Source organism: Drosophila serrata, unplaced genomic scaffold (assembly GCF_035046125.1).
Source record: "Drosophila serrata isolate PLE 108 unplaced genomic scaffold, ASM3504612v1 contig_295, whole genome shotgun sequence".
Taxonomy (NCBI): Eukaryota; Metazoa; Arthropoda; class Insecta; order Diptera; family Drosophilidae; genus Drosophila; species Drosophila serrata.
Window position 1 is genome coordinate 1,067,447 of NW_028257193.1, and position 19,554 is coordinate 1,087,000.

Sequence of the window (19,554 nt, forward strand, 5' to 3'; positions counted from 1 at the left end):
GCGGGGGACCTGAAGCTGGAGCGGGCTCCAATGAATGGCAAATGTCTGAGGAAAGTTCTGTCTGCCATTAGGCGGCGGCGGAGCAGGCCCAGGAAACTGGTCCTGCCGGGCCAGGCAGGAGTTTCGCTTTATTTTTATGCTTCTCGAGCGGAAGCCGGAAGTTGCTGCTGTAAAATATGGAGAAGAATATGCAGGAAATGCAAAGTTTTGCATCCAAAAAATTTTGCCTGAATTTTCGGTGGATGTCTTAGCCCTAGAACAACAAAAAACAGTTGAAGCCGAATCCGTGGATGGCAGATTGAACGGCGCAAGTCTGCCCGGCAAGGAGCGGAGGAGAATTCCAGGATTCATTAAAAACATTTCAAGTTTAATGCAAAAAGTTCAATGTCACAAAACAACGCCAGGTCCAAGTGTATATTGTTTGTGTTGCCCACTTTGTTGTTATTTTTATTTATCCCCCTCAAACTTCCGTTCGTAATGAAAGTTTCTGGTGTTTTTTTCCCCGCACTTTCTTCGCACATAAAAGGCGAAACAACTCAAACTCTTTGGCAGGACAACTTTCTGTCTGTTCCGTACTGTTGCGAGTGTTGTGCATAATTTTCGAATTCACTTTTATGTCTTTTTGGGCCAACACTTTTCTCGGCACAGAAATTGACTTCTTCCTTCCCGGCCTGGATTTGCTTCTCGATTTTCTCTTATATGCGGCTAACATGGCATTGGGCAGTCCGGCGTCACCCTCCTTGGGCTAATCATAACGAGATCGGATGGCAAAGGGAAAACCTGCCGCATCATTGCAAAACATTTCTTGCTGCCATTTCGCATTTCCCTTTAATACCAACCACCCCACCGCAAGTGTTTTTTCCCGGGGATCTCGTTTGTTTTCCACCTTACTGTTGCAATCGCAGGGGCGCCGGCAAAAGGGTCAGGATACTCGCTATCCTGCTCGAGTTTCCCCCGGACACGCCTCTGATCCGAGTGCCACATTTCGGGCTACTTTCAGTCCCCGGTGCCGTATTACCTTTTTTTATGTTTATGTGGCAAAAAGTGCCGAATCCGATTCGAGCGGCAAAACAACCTCGTCTCCCTTTATTTATTTTTATTTTTCTCTTTTTTTTTGCCGGGGGCGGAAGTTTAAAATGTTCACATATCTGACAAATATCCATTATCACGCCACGTACTCGAAGTTGTTGTGCCTCAATATTCGTAATTTATAGTTGATGATATTGCAGAAAATGTACGTACGTACGCCTCCCTTAACGCCCCGTCAGAGGATTCCAGTTTGGGTTTTTTTCCCCGGTTTCCCTTTTGCCAATTCAGCTTTTAATTCGTCAATGCTATTTAACAGCGGCCAAAAAGTGTGGCCCACGTGTCTGGGCCATGTCCCTCGCTCACTTTTCCCGGGGAATGACTGTCGTTACTGAAGGACCGACAGCGGAACAGACGGAGACGGATATGGACAGAGGGTCTATCACTTAGAAAATTTATGTTTATTGTTTACTTTATTAAAATAATCTATAGTTGTCACAAACTTTTATTTCTTTGTGATTTTTAATTGGAATTCTTGCCTCAGCTTTATAACTTTACTTGTGCAAAGTAATGTAAATTGTGTTATGAATGAATTTTAATAGGACTCTCGGTTTTCTTCAAGTGCCTTGTGCCTTGTCCTGAGTGTGACAATCGAAATATGGTGGATAGACGTCTGGCCCGCATATGGGGGGCGCGTACGTGCGGAACATTTGACGATTGGACGCCATGAGTTGCGCATTTGCCGCTGAGGGATGCGTTTAAATCTCGATGGTCCTGGCAGAGCTTGGATTTAAGCCGATGAGCGGGCAGAATGACACACAATTAGCAGCAGCGGTGGAGTAGTATATGGCCATCAATCCGGGTCTTGGACGGCTTTGATTGAGTGGACCAGCTCCGAAACTAGAACTAGAAGCAGCTGCTACTCGCTGAGATATAAAGTTGCGCCCGAGGAGGATGGGCTCTTGTGCACTTTTGCGCCCGATGAAACCACAAAGCTAATTAGCTCTCAGCGGCACATTTCCGCACGTTTTAATTTTCCAATTTCCTTTGTGATTGCTCTGGCATCGCCCCGACAACTTAGCAGCAAAAACTTAATGATTTTCCCCTAGCGCCGGAGCCGAGAGCCAACGATTCGATTTGTATTTATCCAGGGGGCTGGATGGCCGGGTGGTTCTCGGATCAATTAAACTTATCATATGGATATCTACATATGTGTGTGAGTGTATTTCAGCATGAACTCTTGCATTTCCCACATGGGTTCTCTGTCTACCGTTGCGTATGCGTAATATTTATGTTTCATTCCGAGACGAGCGCACAGAGAGAGAGATGGAAAAGGGGGGAAACTCTCGGAGGCAAGCAAACAAACAATTAGGCAACGAATTTCCATGGGTACACTGAAAAATCAACTTCCAATAGGAAGATACTTTCAATTCCTATTATTATTATCCCTTTATCCCCTCCATGTTGCATTTAAATGGCATATTACTAGAGTATTTTGTGACTTGAAGGATATTCATGTTTAAATAATTTCATATTAGCCGGACGGTGTAGGAACAGACTCAACCGGAATTTTGCTCCATCGTATATTTATTACAAATGTTTATGCTAATCCTTGCCGGTGCTCTCCATCGTTTCGATTCCCGGAAGATGTGAGCATCAATTAAATACTTTGCCTGAAATCCGGCCGCAAACAAATTGCCAAAATGAAACGAAAACAAATCGAAGACAGGTCGAAGATTGAGGCAACGTTGAATTGCATTTGAGAGGTTTCTAATTAGATTTCTGAATAAGCAAAGGGATTTGCTCTAAGAAAGCATTCAAGTCGTAACGGTGCCATATGCAAAAGACTGGGAATGGAGATGGAGTCCTTCTCTTGAAATGGACGATGCCTGCACGTTGGCAGGACTTGACATCGCCTAATGTCCGGGACGTGAATTGCATAAAATTGAGGGTACCAGACATCAATGTCGACCCCCAGTCGCCAGCGGAAATTGTCCCCATCTCGTCTCGATGGGAAAGAAGTGCAGCCGAGGACTAAAAAAAAAAGCGTTTAATATTCGGGAAAAAAGTTAGCACATCCACGACAACATCAAGTGCCAAGTTGATGGCTGATATTTCCTTTTATGGAGCTGTCTGACCAACCGCTGTCTGCATACCAAATTTCCTCAAACCCTGCCTGGAGTGCGGCTTAATTATTTTTAAGCAACATTTAATAATCTCTTACGGCAATTGTTCATCTTTATTCACTCGAACTTATCGGCCTGACATGTGTCAGCTGTCATGCCGACCGCAAAAAAGCTCCTTTCGATGCAGAGGAGAATGACGGGAAAATCAATGCACAAAGGCGGCAACAGGACTGAGGAGGAGGAGGACGAGGAAGGCATTGGGGAAATCTCCTGCCAGAGATCAAAGTGCCATTGTGCAGTACAAGGACCTCGGGTTGGGATTCGATATTCGGATGCGGAGAACAACTGCGGGGGCCGGCAGCCAAAAGACGGAAATGGCAGCGGCAGGATAATGGAAAAGCGTAATCGCGTAAAATTTGCCTTGTACCGCGGCGGTGATAAATGATTGTCATAAATAAAAGCTCAAAGCGGTCAATGCCAAACGGTGGAGTCCCGAAAAACCGATGGATATTGATGCTTAAGAATTTTTATCGCACGATTTTGTAGGACTCCTTCTTCCACCATTTAGATTGGGACAACTGCCTCGGCCTCGGTTTCTGCCTTTCCAGCTGCCTCTGTCCATGTCATTAATCACAAATCGGCACAGCGAAAAGCCAAAAAACGAATGCCATTTGTACTATTCCCTTGTGGCAGTCCGGGCTTCGACTTGTCTTGGCCCCTCGGAGGATTAAAGTTTTAATTGTAGAAATTCCAGACTCGCAGGATGGAGATTTAAGCTTTGATTATAGGTTTTTCTTACAGAAATGATGAGTAATTTAAGTACATTTATTATAAATCGATTATTGATAAGAATTTGATTTAATTTCATAAATTTCGGCAACTATAAATGTCTAAACATGAAAGGAAATTGTAGATTCCATTTGTGGTTTGGGTCAACAGCTCACAATTCCATTTGCCATAGGTGACTTGAGGCACCCACACATTCGCACAGGACCAGGACAGGCACGTACTTGCTGGTGGAAAAGCGGGGAAAGTCGTCTTCTTAATCTTAATTGCGGCACATTAGCACAATAAACCAAACGAATGGCCAAACATTATCATAAATAATAAGGCAGCTTGCCATGGCTCAATGCGCGCGGCAGGACATCCGCCTTTCCCTCTCTTTCTCCGGGGGCGGAGTCGAAATTTGTGTCCTTTCCTGGTTTGGTCAAATGTTGATGGTTGGTCCTTTCTCTGAAAGGAGGTCTAGTGCTAAAATATGAATAGTATAATGTGGCAATATTGCCAAAATGATCCGGCCACGCCCAGCGGAAATGAGATTCAGGACGCACACACACAGATGTCATTAATCGATGCTAATGCATTTTTGCATGTGCTCCTTGGCTCCTTGGAGAAATTCCCCGACCTTGCCTTATTAAATATTAATTCATAGTTCCGAATGCAATCAGTTTTCTCAATAATTCAGTGGCAGGGCAATAACATTCCAATCGCAACGGTTCGATGCTTTTAATTGATGCAGGACATTTCCGCCGGACGAAGAAGGATTTTGGTGGCGAGGGGAAATTCGAAGCGAATTTCTATGGGTGTGGCACACATATGCGATTTTATTGGATCTACAGTTGATTGATGAGCTTGCGAGGGCGAATCTTTAATTGATCTGCGAATTAGTCAAGCATTGTAGTCGTTGAGGGAGCATAAAAAATGCAGGGTGTAATCATTGGCCATTAAATGAAGGGAAAACCTCAAAACAAAATTGCAATTATCGCATTGAGAGGGTGAGAGAGGCAAAGCAAATACGGGAACTGACGACGGGTCCTGCTGCACATACAAAACAGCTACAAATGACAATTCTAAGCATATAAATTATTGCCTTTTAACACCTTTCTTTCAACCCCCCTCCTAAAAATGTTTTGATGCTGTTGTTTTTTGCTGCTGATGGTGGTGGGTTTCTACCTTCCCCTTCACCGATCCTGCAAAAGAAGTCAGGGTTGCAACATGAAAAACTATTAGCACTTTTAACGTTTAAGCGGATTAAGTGCTGCAGAAGCAGGCTCAACGAAGGACATTTAAGTGCGAGCAGGAGCTCCAGGCTGTCGTTGTCCTTGTCGATGTTGCCATTGCTGTTGCTGTTGCTGTTGCATGTCGCATGTGGTCGAGGCTTATGGCAGAAAGTGTCAAACAAAAACTTTCAACAGCCTCCACACACCCTTTTTTGGCCAGGCTCTTTCCCAAATTCAACTAATTTGCCAGCACACAAACAACAACAAACACCAGCTGCTGGTAGCAACAAAAAAAAAAAGGAAAATGAGACAAAAAAAAAAAATGGGAAAAACAGCAAAAGTAACCACAGTAAAGCAAATAAACAATGGACAAGAGCAAACCCAAAATAGGGAAAAAAGAAAATGTGAAAATATGTGCGAGTGTCGGTGAAAAGCCAAGGGCGGCGTCTGTGGCGGCTGTTTACATTGCAAAAAGCATTGGAGTGCAGTGAAAACAACACACAAAACAACTACCATGCACTGAAAAAGAAACTAGAGTTAGTAGAGGTGATAAAATTTACAATTTTGAAGTATTTAATTATCATTATTACAAATTAAAGCTATAGATTAAAAGCTAATTAATATGCAGTTACTAAGAATCGGGTTTTTGTAAAGAATCCGGGATTTTTTCCAGTACTGGGAGCTACTCCTCCTCCTCCCTGGAACAGATTGGCCTTTTCAGGCACCCTGCCTGCACGCATATCCTGGGCGGACTTCGTCCAGGCATGCTTAATGCTATCAACACCATTACCGGTCGAGTGAGCGGCCCTCGAGCAGCAGGGCCACCACTCCGCCAATCCGAAACCCCAACCCCAGGATCCAGGAGCAAGCATCCCGATCCTGGTGGTTCTCGTTGTTGTCAATTCAATTCAATTGTTTTGCCTTTTTGCGCAAATGTCCTGCAATCACGGCGCGGCCTGTTTGCCAGCCGCTTGTTTATTTGTTTGTTTGTTTGTAGGTCTGCCGCAGCCACTGCAAGTCCTTTGAACCACCCTTCCTCCTACCACCGCGATTTTCCCTTAACTGTTGCCGGTTTGTAACGCACCCGCATGGTGACTTCCTGGCGACGGCAAAGTAAATAGAATCCGAATCGTAATCCGCTTCCGCCGCCGGTTGAACAGCTGAGTGCATCGTGCACCGTCCGCCGTCCACATATTACGCCTCCTCCGTATATGCAACCAATCCGTGTTCCCAGGTGACCAATCTTAATGTTCAATATTGAGTTTTCACAACAAAAGCCTGAAGCGAATTATGGGTCTGCAACTAATTGTGGAATTTTGTAATAACCGCAAGGATGCACTTGCAGCAGCTGCGTGATAAATCCTACCCTCAATGCCATAGATCAATAACTTATATTAAATGTACAATCAAAGAGCAAACTGGCAATTTACAATTAATTAATCCTTTACAATTGCAAACACTCTGTATTGTATTTATCAATAGGAAATTTTCATTTCAAATACAGATTAATAAAAGGAAATATAAACATAAATTGTAATCCTTGAAATTACTCACATATTATTGAGTGAATTCGAAAGAGTTTCTTTATGGCAATCTCAAGTTAATTACAATCTTCTATCTATATTAAAATACGAATTAAATGCTTCTTTAATATGTTCTCATAACAAAGTAACTACGATTTCCTGTGTGTTTTTGCGACATATTAATTTCTAATCGGATTATGCATTTACTTATTATGGAAATTTGGCATAATTTAAACGTAAATGCTTTGACCTCTTAATAAGGTTATTTGGAAATGTTGACAGGCGAGGGAAAACAAAAGATTAAGTAATTAAATCGCATCAATTTAAGTAAATCGACGTGCAATCAGTTTTGCGTAATTTAATAGAGTCTTTAAAGTGCCCCAAGGACGAAAGCCTTGATGGGGGAAAAATATGTATATATATATAAAACATAGATGTACACAAGCTCAGCTCATTTCATGCTGACCGCCCCAGCTTGTTCCACTAGACAGGGGACCAGATTGCGTAATCGTTTTTCATCTCCGAGAACCCCTGAGAATTTTAGTCCACCACCCACTTTCCCGCCCGCTTGCCTATCTGACCTCCTGCCCACCTATCCCACCTGTCCCACCTGTTCCACCTGTCCCACCTGGCCACTGCCCACGGCATGCTGTGTGCTTGATGTTCGCATTTTCGAAAAACAAATTTATTTTCAAGCGCGCCCAATAAATTGAAACTGACTGACCCGCCGCCTGTTGACCGTTGACTCCGCAGTTGTTTCTATTTCCATTTTCCCCGGAAAATGGTAGGGGGAGGATTATGTCTTTATGTGCATATTTTTGGAATTTTATAACCGTTGCGTTGCTGACAGTTCGCGAGGTTGGGGGGAAATGGACCGCGGCGCGGACAGATTCCTGTTTTTCACTTTTCAGCCAGATTCTACCATTACTTCTAATGAAGTCAAAAGTCCCATTGCTACAACGGCGGAAACAGAAACAAAAAACAGAAATAAAGCAAACGACAAAGGACAGGGAGAACGCGGCGCGGAAAAAGGTTGGAAATATTCAAATTAATTTCAGGACATCGCTACCCCCTCCCAGACGGATGGTGTAAGTTCCTTTGACCAGGTTGTTGTCGCCATATTTTGCGTGTCCGCTGGCCGCCGCCGTTTTTAATCCTGACTTATGGACTTCATATTCCGTTTCGTCATCAGCGTAATACGTATCCATGCACTCCGTTGGTTTTCCCATTGTTTTTCCCTCCCCCACCCCAGTCAAAGTGCTGACTCGCTTTTCACGGTTAGCAGGATGACCATGGCCAGCGGGTGACTGTTCCTCTTGCTGTTGATGTTGCTCCTGTGTTTAGTTTTAATTACACGCGGGTCTGCCCTCGGTTGTCACGCCTCGATAACTTGATTTTTCAACTTGGTAGCTCTTTCTTGGCCCTAGTGCGAGATATGTGAAAAGTGACAGCGTTCCACCTGGGGACTTTGCCACGTAACTTTCACTCACCGAAATTAGCAGGACATGCCGCAATTTATCTTCCAGCTCGAAATGTTGCTATACAAAATGCTCAAAAATTCGAATGTTGCCAGGACATTTCCAATGCGGCGAGAGCAACACTTTGCGAAGTCGCCAGAGTCAAAGTCACCCCTTCGTTTTCGGAGTGAAATTCGGAATGTGGGGCGAATTGATTTTAAATATTGTAGGGGTAATATTCAAGTGAGTCTCTGAACTCTGAATGAACTCCAGAGAGTGACGAAGGATCGCATTCATAAAACTGCTTGCTACGGATTTGCCGTGGGTTAAAGTAAATCTTGTTTTCAGTAAACCAGGAATAATATTTATAGACTTTAAAGTGCCACTTTCCAAATTATTAATTAAAGAAATGGCAATTTGGAAAATAATTTATAAATATATTTATAAGAAAGCTGTATAATTTTAAATATTATATTCATCATTTATTTAAAATTGTATTTCTTTGAATGTAACATCTTCCAATTGCTTACCTTGAAGAAAAATAAATAACTTTATAATGTAAATATCCTTTGAGATTGAATCAAATTTATCGAAAAAATTAAAATTACTAATCAATACATAGGAAAATATCCTAGACAGCAGAGAATATAATTAAGGGAAGACTAAAATAAATATTAAATTGATATTTTTATATGAAAGTATTTCAGGAAAACCAAAACTTTAAAATATCATAACCCAGCCATAAATCGACTAATTTCTATTGGTATAACTTTTTTATGCTAGTTTTCCTTAGATTAATGAATCTGCATACTCAGATTAATACTTTAAAAAATTGTCAATTTTTATAAATTTTTTTTTAATTTTAACTATGTAACCCCTAATCTTTTTTTTGAAAAAATTTCGAAAACTACCAGACATGGCTAGATCGATTCTGCTGTTGATGCTGATCAAGAATATATATGATTTATAGGGTTGGAAATGACTCCTTCAATGTGTTTTGACTAAAAGAACCCTGCAAGGATACATAAAATCTAAAGGACTTGTCTAACATTTGTATTTAATATCACTGAATTATCAACTATACCTCTTGCTAGCCTTTGCTATATGGACTTTAATTAAAGTACAAAATCTGACGAGTTGCTAGTTCCCAATTCGCCGTGGCACACTTGTCCTGCGGCGAGCTGGGAGAGAGCGCCAGGACCTGCTCTCTCGGCGAGCAGCGACCTCTCTTCGGCACTCGTGTGTCCTCGTCTCTGCGGCCGAGCAGACCCGAGGGCACCCGAAGCGCTGACCCGAAGCCGAGTGCGGGGCGCAGAGTAACGACTGTCGATGGCGAATAACGGTTCAGTTGAAAGTGAACCCTTCGACGCAAGTGACACGAATCGCGCGCGACTCGCAGAGCCTTCCAAAGTCAGAGACACTCAGCAGCAGGACACCAGCAGAAGGATTATAGTTATTTGTGTGCAAAGTGCTTAAACCAAACTAAGCACATCTCGCTCTGTGGCTAACTGAAGCAAGTGAATTATTAAGAAAAAACTAAGTGAATTAACATCTATTAACACCAGCCAAGGGAGATACGAGTGAAGTTATTGCGGATAGTAAAGGAAAATACAATTGCGATCGTTCATCACCTGAGCTCAGGTAATAATTTGCAGCATATTAGTGAATTCTTTTGGGGGCTGTTCGCCCCAGAAAATATTCAAATTGGCAGCGACTTTTCGCTTAGAATATAAACTTGTACGTGCTGCAGGGACCAGACTTGTGCCAGTGTTTACGTTTTGGATTTTATGCGATAATACTTGACGCCATCAACAGCAGCAGAAGCTGCTGGTCTGACCTGGCCTCAAGTGGGTGGCGGAAGGTGGAAGTGTGTGTGTGGTTGCCGGGTGGCTCCCACTTCCAAACTCACTCCCACTCCAGCTGGAGGCTCCTACTCCGCGCCAGCTGCCAAATAAATACAGCAACAATAACAGGGCGGGCAATAAAAAGCCACCGCCAAGGGCTCAGCCACAGAAGAGAGTCTGCGGAAGTCAGCAAAGTAACAAAACCAATTTTCATTGTTTTGCGGTGGCTTCCAAGTCGCACTTTTCCGTGGGCTCCACATACCGAATAAGAAACCAAAAAGTATAACAAAATTTCCATCAACATATAAACACACACACACACACACACAGAGTCCCCTCACCCACTGAGGAAAAACAAAATAAAAATTGTGCAAAATGCCAACATGAAATGAAGTAGAACTTGGCATGTGGCGTCTTTAGTTGTGTGTGGTGTGTGTATGTTTGGGTTTGTGTGTGGAGGAATGTTTGTGAAAATGAGAAATGAAATAAACACATGCAATGGGAAAAAGTAAGGCAACGCTAAAGGTACAAAAAAATCCGCTAAATTTAAATACTTCAGAGAGAGAGAGAGAGAATGCGTTCGGCATTCCTTTCGACTTCTCATTTTGGGGGAAAAGTTCGTCCTTTGGAAGAGGTAAACTCCGAGAAGCTGTGTAAATTAGGATTCAGACTCACATAATCCGATAGATGCGGCCATAATAGGGATATCATTCCACCCACAAAAGGAATGGAAAGGAATTGGGGCCTGAATTCTTTTTCGACTCAATGCGAGGCATAAATAAGTCGTTTGCAGCTGTTCGTCGGCATTTATTTGGCTGCCTGTTTTTGCCAGCACAATTGTTTTTGGCATGCGGCTGCAAGTATTACGTATACGACGTGTACGCCAATTTTGTATGCTAAAATCTGAAGAGGAAGTGGTGTGGCGGAGCCGGAATCCTAACCACACACGATTCGACGGCCAAAAAGGGGCGAAGACACGCGCTAGCTGCCATTTAATGCAATTGATTTGTGTTCCCTAATTCGGTTAGACGCGCTTGTACAATTTCAATGGGGGCAGGCGATAGAGTACACGGAAAAAATAGTCTTAAATGGGTTAAATTTTAAAATTTTCAATCACATTTTAATTGAATGAGAATGTAGAGTTTCAGTACAATTTATTTTAGAATATGATATAGTATTCATAATAGTAATACTACAAGGAACCTACCCTTGAATCACAACAATATTAATTAGAGTTTTTATTCCATGAAGAAGGTGTTTAATTTGAATACTTATAATTAGTTAACATATATGTAAAATATAAATAATTCTTGTTCATTTTTGCACTTAATAATGAATTAATATATTACATGTTTAAAATAAATAATAAATTGAACCAAAAGGTTCTTCATTTCCCTACCTTTTCTCTATTCTTTTCTCTATTTTGTTGCTTGATTGGGATTAACTTTTATTATTTTAAATATATATATACATTTTGTACTTCATTAATCAAGTGATCTCTCACTTTTTCCTGTGCATCAGGCATAACACTTGGAAGACAAGACAAGACAGCCTATCAAGCAATTTGGCCTCGAAATTGCCAGTTTTAATTCCATTATTGGAGATGGGGATGGGGCCACTTTACTTCTCACTCGACTCCTAACCATTCTGTTCCTTTCGGCTCCTCCTTTGGCTTGGCTCCTCCATTGTTTCTGTTGCTTTGGCAAGAGGATTTCGACTGGTGCCGCACTCGCACTCGCACTCACGCACACACGCCCCAAAAAGTTGATTGATATTCAATTGGTAGGCTTTGCCGGCTGGAGAATGCCCCCGTCGTCTCGTGTTCCTGCCTCCTTTTGTTGCCCGCTTGCGGTTTGGATTTGCTGCTACACGATACGCTTTAATCTGCTCAGCAGCCCAAAAACCAGAGCAGGAGGTGGCAATAGCTGAATCGTCGAACATATTGCCGGATTGGCTTCGACACACACACAGAGCGACCAAAAGACTGGTCACGCCACAAGTTGTTGGCCCAGCTCCTTGGGTTTTTCCTCCGGTTTTTTTCCCTTCGTTTTCTTTTCCTTTGGCCCGGCCTTAAGCGCTTTAAGTAATTTATAAACGCCTTTCGACCAGCCGAAACAAAAGCAATAACAAGTTTATTGGATTTGCTTTCTCCGCCATGCACTTTGCGCCAAGTTGCCTTTTTCTTGTAGTTGAGCTTAGTTTTCCTTGGTTTGTCTAGTGTTGTGTGTTAATTGAATGCGATTAGGCGGCCGGCAGAGAGCTTGGTGGTGTCTTGCCAATTGCACAAAGATAAAATGTTGTATCTAAACCGAGGCTAACGAGCTTCCAGACGTTGTCAAGGTGACAATATACCAAAGCCAGCCGCCAGCCGCCTGCCCCATACCTCAGTTGCCCAGAGGGACAAAGGGAAATTCATTGGAAATTCAATGCGGTCGCGATATCATTTACGACATCGCCCATTAAAAGCCAGGAAACAGGGCTTCCCAGAGATTCCGTGACCACATTTTTAACATTTTAATTATGGCCCGACGTAACGCGATATCTGTGTGTACTCATATTCCGCGGGGTCCAAAGAAAAAGATGGGGGAAAAATCAATAGCCCAGGCCGGGTCGCTGCGCAGTGCCCAAGAATTTTGCTGACAAAGATTCGGGAACTTTAAGAGCGCCTTTGGAGAATATTCGAATTCCTGATAGCATCACCGCCCCCAACATCCTACCCCAACTTCGCCGGCAGTGCGGTCGGATCGGAGCACTTGCTGCTCTCACTTTGCACAGTTTTTCCTGCCAATTTGCTCAATTTGTATTTCAAATCATGCCGGCAATTTAAATGCCTCGAGAGCGTCTCGAAGGGCAGAGAATACACCGGGCCAACCCACGCCTAAGCTCCGCTTTCCCCACGAAACTATGCCTTCTTCCGTATATATATATATATTATTTGGTTCCTTCTTCTACTTTTTTTCCTGTGAGGCATTCAAAGTGATATATATTACAAAGACGTGGTTTAAGTTCGGCACAAAGTGGCAGGAATTTCATGAATTTCATTTGAATTCGTAATTGGTTTTCCTTCGGCACAGCCAGTTTGCCGCATCGGAATCGGGAAGATGCTGCCTTGGCATCGCTATTTTCAGCCATTTTATTTATTTAAATTTGCGCCGTTGCCGGCTTTTTATTTCGGCCCCATTTCAGGCTGACTTCGAGTTCTAAGCGAGTTTTTTAGCCCAATACTCTAGGCGAATTTAACTAACTCCAAGTTCATAGTTCGTTCGTGGGCATAGAAATCAAGCAAAGAGTCTGAGGGCACTGGGAGAAATTGGAGATAAGGTACTGTAAAATCTTGAAATCAAATAGGAATATATTCAAGCTGAGCCAACTCTGTTCTTAGCAGGTTATTTATTATTAAATATTGGTATGTTCTCTTGCAATTATTAAGGATTTCATAGATTATGTCTTGGTTTCCTGTGATTTTATTTTGATTCACAAGTTTGGATTTAATATTATTTCTTAAGAATACAATGCAATTTTTCCCTGTGCACATCTTTGGGGCGGCCTCGACTTGTGACTAGTAACTCCGATTGCCACTGCGTACAGATACAAAATTTGCTGGAAAACCGGGTCTTCTCCTCACGTTTTCCGCCTGCGCTGCATTATGTTGTTTCATTTTCGAAGGCGGCGCACGCCCCATCGTTGTAGTTGTTGCAAAGTTTTTAATTAAATTTTATGTTGACTTTTGTGTGTCTGTCCCGCTCCGCTCTGTTCGGTTCCGCTCCTTTCTGTAGGTTCGAGCGCCTCGTTTCTGTAATGTATGCCGCCTCTTGCTCCAGTTTACACACACACATTCTGCGCCCTGGATGCGCCTCCTCGAGGAGCTCCTTGTGCCGAGCCTCAGCTGTCATTATTGCAATCTTTGTAAATGTTCAACGGCTTTACACAAAATATTTAGTAGCCTGGTAGAAATTTGTGTACCAAAATATTTGCGTACAAATTTGTTTATTGAAAGCGCCGGCTTCTAGGACATTGAGGACGTCTATGGATGCCTGAAATGTTTGTCCAAAATCCCAGCTCCGACGGATTAAGTTTTGGTGTCTTCAGGCCGGAGACTGAAACTTTGGGCTCAATTTGGGATCCATTAAAAAGTTCCCAGGGCTCTGATTGCCAGAATACTCGCTCGCCGATAACTTTCATTAATTTTCCTTAGAGCTCCTCCGCTCCACCCCTTTGGCCTGCTTTCCCCGCTGGTTCTATATACTTTATTCAAAGGAATGCATGGCACACATTAAAACTCTAATTATCTGCATTAGTAATGGCTTACGAGTGCTATGGAGGAAAAAAAAAACAAGAAACGGAGAACATGATCTTGATAGAGCGCAACGCTAATGGAACCAGGAGCGCATTCGCCAAGTTAATGTGACTTTTGGGCAAAAGGAATGGGCTCCGTTTTAAACAAAACGTGGAAGAGGTAGCCCCTTGATGGGATTGTGCGCCATTTTCACGCCCAATTTCGGGCAATTTTTCATTGCCATAGCCAAGGCTTTTACTAATTACTCGCAGGCAGCGTTGCTCCCCTCGCTGAAAACTTTGCTTGTAATTTAACAAATCATTGCAAGGGTTACACATTTCACTCACTTTGAAGCCGGTTCCCGGTTCGCCGGCTGCTGCTGCCAAGGGGAAAAGTCCCTCGAAAGGAATCCTTTTCGCCGTCTTTGGCTCCGCAAAAAAGGGTCCGTTCCCTGGCATTTCTTACCCGGCTGTTCGTTCGGTGTTTTGCCGCTGTTTGCATTTCTAAATGCGCAAATAAATGTATTCAAAATGTGTACCATTGCTTCCCGGTGTTTATTTTGCCTTCCATTCTGTTGCATACTTTTCAGCGTCCTGAATTTACTCTGAGCCCTTCGCTCGGTTCGTTTGCCTTTGTTTAAACCATTGTTGTGACATGAAAATAGTTTTATTTGCATTTAGATTATTTCCTTTATTTTTCGGCCCTGATCTCCGAATTTCACCATTAGCACTTTTGAGGGTGCCTCCGTCGTCCGCCGCCCGTTCGCCAGGTGAAGAAGGTTCCATTCTTTTGTTGGATTTTCACCAAGACCAAGTTGTTTCTTTTTTTTTTATTTCTCCTGAACAAGAATAACGTTATTTTGGCTGGCGAAAAAAGGGTTGGCCATTGTGTATTTGAAAAAGATCAAGCGCCGATAACAGTTTTCACTTTGTGGCAAAAACATCTTTCTTTGTCGGACACAAAGGGAAGCCCAAATTAATCAAAATATTAAAAATAGCCAGTGGGGCACACGGGGCAGTTGCAAATTTCATGAATTGTGGCCACAAAGACATTTTCCCCAGCTCAGACCGGACTGCATTGCCACTGTCCCTTTAAACGCTGACCTCCTTTTTCTCCCAAAAATTGAGAGAGAGGGGGAGCTGCTCTTACGAAGCTAAGCAGCTGCGAAATGAAGAAAAGGTCTGCCGGAAAACCTCAATCACGCAGAAACAATTTCTCTGGCCGGGCGTAGAAATAAAGAAAAAGGACCCGGGCCAGGGCACCCCGAACGAGGGAAGCAAATGAAAACAAAGGCTGTGAAAAGCATTTTCCCCAAACAATGGCAGGCCACCAGCGGTCGGGTTTTCTTTTTACTTTTTTTTTGGTAGAGCTCTGCTCCACTCCTCTGGGCCTACTCATCTGAAGCGGCTTTTGACGCGCATTTTGAGCTGGGATCGGGAATGGGTCCTGCAGAAGCTGGGCATTTTTTATCGGCCCTGAAAAGTGCTAACTGGTCTGGCTTTCCAGTCTGGTGTGAAATTGATTTAATGAGTTTCCCCATGGCCAGGAAAATGTTGTGTTATGCTTAAATTAAAGTTGCAAAGCTCCTCTGCCTTCTGAGGCGTTAGAGCGCAATGAATCCAAAGACCGGACAGAGTATGCCCCTGGGCAAGTATGACTTTGAAATGCTCTTTGAATATCAACATTTTCGAGGAAATGTTCCTTATTTAATTAAGATAGTAATAGATACAAGAAGTCGCCTCTAGCTTTAAAGTAAGATAGCCACAAATCTCAATGAAATTAAAGAGAAAATAGATACTATATTTTCCAGTGCAGCATCTCTGCAATAATGTCAACCAAAACTTGATTTGTGGACTCAAGGCAGAGCTAATGGGCCGCCAGTAAGTGGTTTGTGGTCTGGCTAATTGATAGCGCATAATTGAAAAGCCATCACAACGAAACAAAATGAGGCGTAAGTCAAGAGCGTGGAGATGGGAGACAAGTGACAGGCGACGAGTGGGCGCGATGCTGTCACCCTGTTTGCCATCGCTAGTTAGCTGCCATTTGCATGCCGGAGCGGTAATTACTGCAGCCTCCGGCTGGTTGGCCTTTATAGACACTCTACCTGTAGTACCTGTAGTACCTGTAGTACTCGGCAAACAGTTAACCATTTTCTGTCGCCAGATGCCTGCACGTGAAGAGTGAGCAGTGTGATGCTCCTCTCCTCAGTCTCCCTCTGTGTTTTGTGCTGCGAAATAATTGATATTATAATTTAGCAGCGCGGCGACTTTTATGTCTGCAACGTGTGCCGTCGTCGGAATAAAATACTCCAAAGAGAGACGGGATACGAGAGCTTTCATCCTCCTTCGCCAGGATGTGTGCCGGCGGGACATGTGCGGGTTGAATTGAAATTAATTTCAACTACTTAAATGGCAGCGGAGGCGACGACTCTTGCTACTGTTTTATTTATTGCCTTTGTGTGTGCCAGCTGCAGAACCCACATTCCGCCCGAGTTTCTGTTTCAGTTTTTAGCTCCCTAGCCTCCAGCTCCTATTTCCAGATCCTACTTCCAGCTCCAGCTATCCTTTGTGACATTTCCTCTATGGCGTGTCATGTACTCGCAGTCCCGTCTACGTTATTAATATGCTAAATTAGCGCTTCACGATTCTTTAATTAAAATTCTGTCAACGGTGCTGACTTTATAAGCATTCAATAGTTTATTGAGTTGCTGTCATGTGAGTGTGGCTTTTTGTATGCGGCAAAAGGCATTTCCCTGATGAAGCCATCGTCGGTCTCAAATTACACTCGTGTTTACACAGGGGGAAATGTGAATAATAAAGATAATAATTCAAAATACTTTACAACTACTTAAATTATTTTCAAATGAATTTAAAAGCCTTAAAATCTAATCTGTTGACATACTTAATCATGAAGTAAAATAATCCTATTCTAATAATAGTAAAAGATTGAAATCCTTTGATATTTTTCTCTGTGCACCCCTTTTATCCAACTGACAAACGGCTCATGCCATTAGCCAGAGTTAATTGCCATTGGAGGAGTTCAGAAAAAAAGTCAATATGTGCAATTTATTTCATCGATTCAATTCGATTCGTTTCGTGGCCGAGGGGGAACCCGTCACCTGAATGTCATACATTAGGGCTACTAACGTCGTCTAACTTTTACCAAACAAAATCAAAAGCAATCTAAACACTAAACACATTTGGTGAAATAATTTGTAAGCACTCAGACTTCATTAAAGCCACCGGCAGGCAGGTCACAAAAGGCGCCCGCACATATCCTCGCAGGAAGATGGCCCAAATATCGGGAAAACTTTTCCAATACTCAACCGCAAACAGCACAGGACACGCCAGCAAAGAAAGAGGAGAAAAAAAAAACTTATAATTGAATATTAAGACACTTTGGCGTTTAATGTGGTAATTAGAGTTAATAACGCCAAAGCAGGCCAACGGCTTGGAAGAGGCAGACAGAAAAAATGTATCACTAAGTCGTCCCACAAAAGGGCCCAAAGAAAGTGCGGGGACAGCAAAGTATTTTCAAAAGGAAAACTTTCTGGCCTTCGGCAAGTCTGGCGGAAAGGCATTCAGCTAGCGTCTAAGCAGAAAAGCAAGCAACAGCTTTTGTGTCCGCTCGCACTCAGGACTCACACTCACACTCAAACTCACATCCAAACTGCACGCATATTCATAAAGCAAATGGAAACTAGCCGGGAAAAAGAGAGCTGGGAAAGCGTTTTGCTGACGACGCCCAGGAAGTCGGCCTAACCGCCCAAAGGCAGCCAAGTTAAGCCAGTTTTCCAGGTCTACACTGGCAGGAAACTATATGTGTCTTTAATAATTAATTTTATTTAAATTTATAAAATCATGTATACTTTAGGTGAAACCAAATCTTAAAGAGTTATTTATGGTTAAACTTATTTCTTAACTTAGTATTTTTCCCTGTGTATCCTGCCCACGAAGGAGCTGAGCAGCTAAACTATAGAATCCGCTCCAGGCTAGACGCCGGCCGCTGTTGAAATTTCAAGACAGCAATTTTTAATTGCCTGGGCGGTGTGCCTTAGCTTGGCAACCCAACCCCGCGAAGGTCGTTGTCATTTATGGGGCCGACAAAACCATTCACAGCACAGCCTGTCGGCATATCTTGGGCTACTCTGTCGTCTCCGTTGGGCACGGCAAACAATTAAAGAGCACAAACAGTAAATTAGATGTTTACTCCGAGCAGCGTGAAATGGATCCCGGCAGGCAGACTTTGAGAACTGGGAGAAACTTGGAAACTGGAAAACTTGGAAACTGAAGAACTGGAGAACATCGAACGGAAACGTGTCACTAAGCCAATATGCCTAAGCTTTTCCTTTGGCAATTTTTTCCCCAGTTCAGTGTCCCTCTGTTCAGCCACTTGCACTTCCATTTACATAAACAATTTGTCAAACTGTCAGTATTTTGTGTGCTTTTTGTCTCGACCTGTCGCCAAAGACAGGCTGGCTGGCCTCTTGGTCGCTCCGTGTCCGTGTCCGTGTCCATGTCCGTCCACCAACTTGGTCAATTTGCGTTGTCAACTGTGATGGAGGCGGCAGAGTCGTCGGCGGTCAGTAACCCAACGCCTTCTGCAGGAAATTGCAAACGAAATGAACTTGTTCGCACACACCGCGCAAATTAATGAGCGTGACAATGGCCGTGGATGTCAGAGGGGGGTCAGCGGCGGTCTCCGTCCCGTCCATCAGCCAGATGGTCATCCAGTCGGTGACCGGAGAGGGGGCGGTCGGTCTTCCCATCGTCTCCGTCAACATGCGTTGACATTCTAATGACACTTACTTGACATGCTGTTTGTTAATGGTAATCAATAAATTATCTACCGTGCCTCCGTGGCCCTGCTGCGAGCCGTGTTCGGTGCTGTGTAAAGGCCATGTTTTTGTATGCTCGGCTATAATTGATTTGGCCCGGTCGAGGGAGTGGATAAGCCAGTGATTTATTGAGTCGCGTCTTCGACTCGCCTTTCCTTTGGGTCTTTATTTAGCCAAAAGGTATTTCAATTTGTTTATTAATCACAGCTGGGCTCGGTTATGGTTTCACTTGGTTTTGTCTTGGCTTTTTCTGTTGACAGAATCGTTGCATGTCAACCGGGGTAAACCTGCGTCTCGAGTGGCTCTTCCTTCAGTGTTGTGTTTCTTTTTTTTTTGTTTTGGGGCTAAAGCCGATAGTTGGAAAGTCATTTGGGCGTTAAACAAAGAACACCTGCTGCTGCTGGCTGCTTGCGTGCCCGTCATAAGCCGTCATGCGAATTTCCTGGCCAAGAAGGAAATCCTAGC

At 43.3% G+C, this 19,554-nt stretch overlaps 1 protein-coding gene across 1 annotated transcript in view; it reads left to right on the top strand.

Moving 5' to 3' along the window:
• The first annotated feature begins 9,457 nt into the window (after nt 1-9,457).
• klg (klingon) overlaps nt 9,458-19,554 on the top strand; it is a 65,399-nt gene continuing 55,302 nt past the window's right edge. Inside the window, exon 1 of the mRNA XM_020944043.2 lies at nt 9,458-9,773. The gene's annotated coding sequence lies outside the window, so the exon portion shown is untranslated. The remainder of the gene's footprint in view (nt 9,774-19,554) is intronic.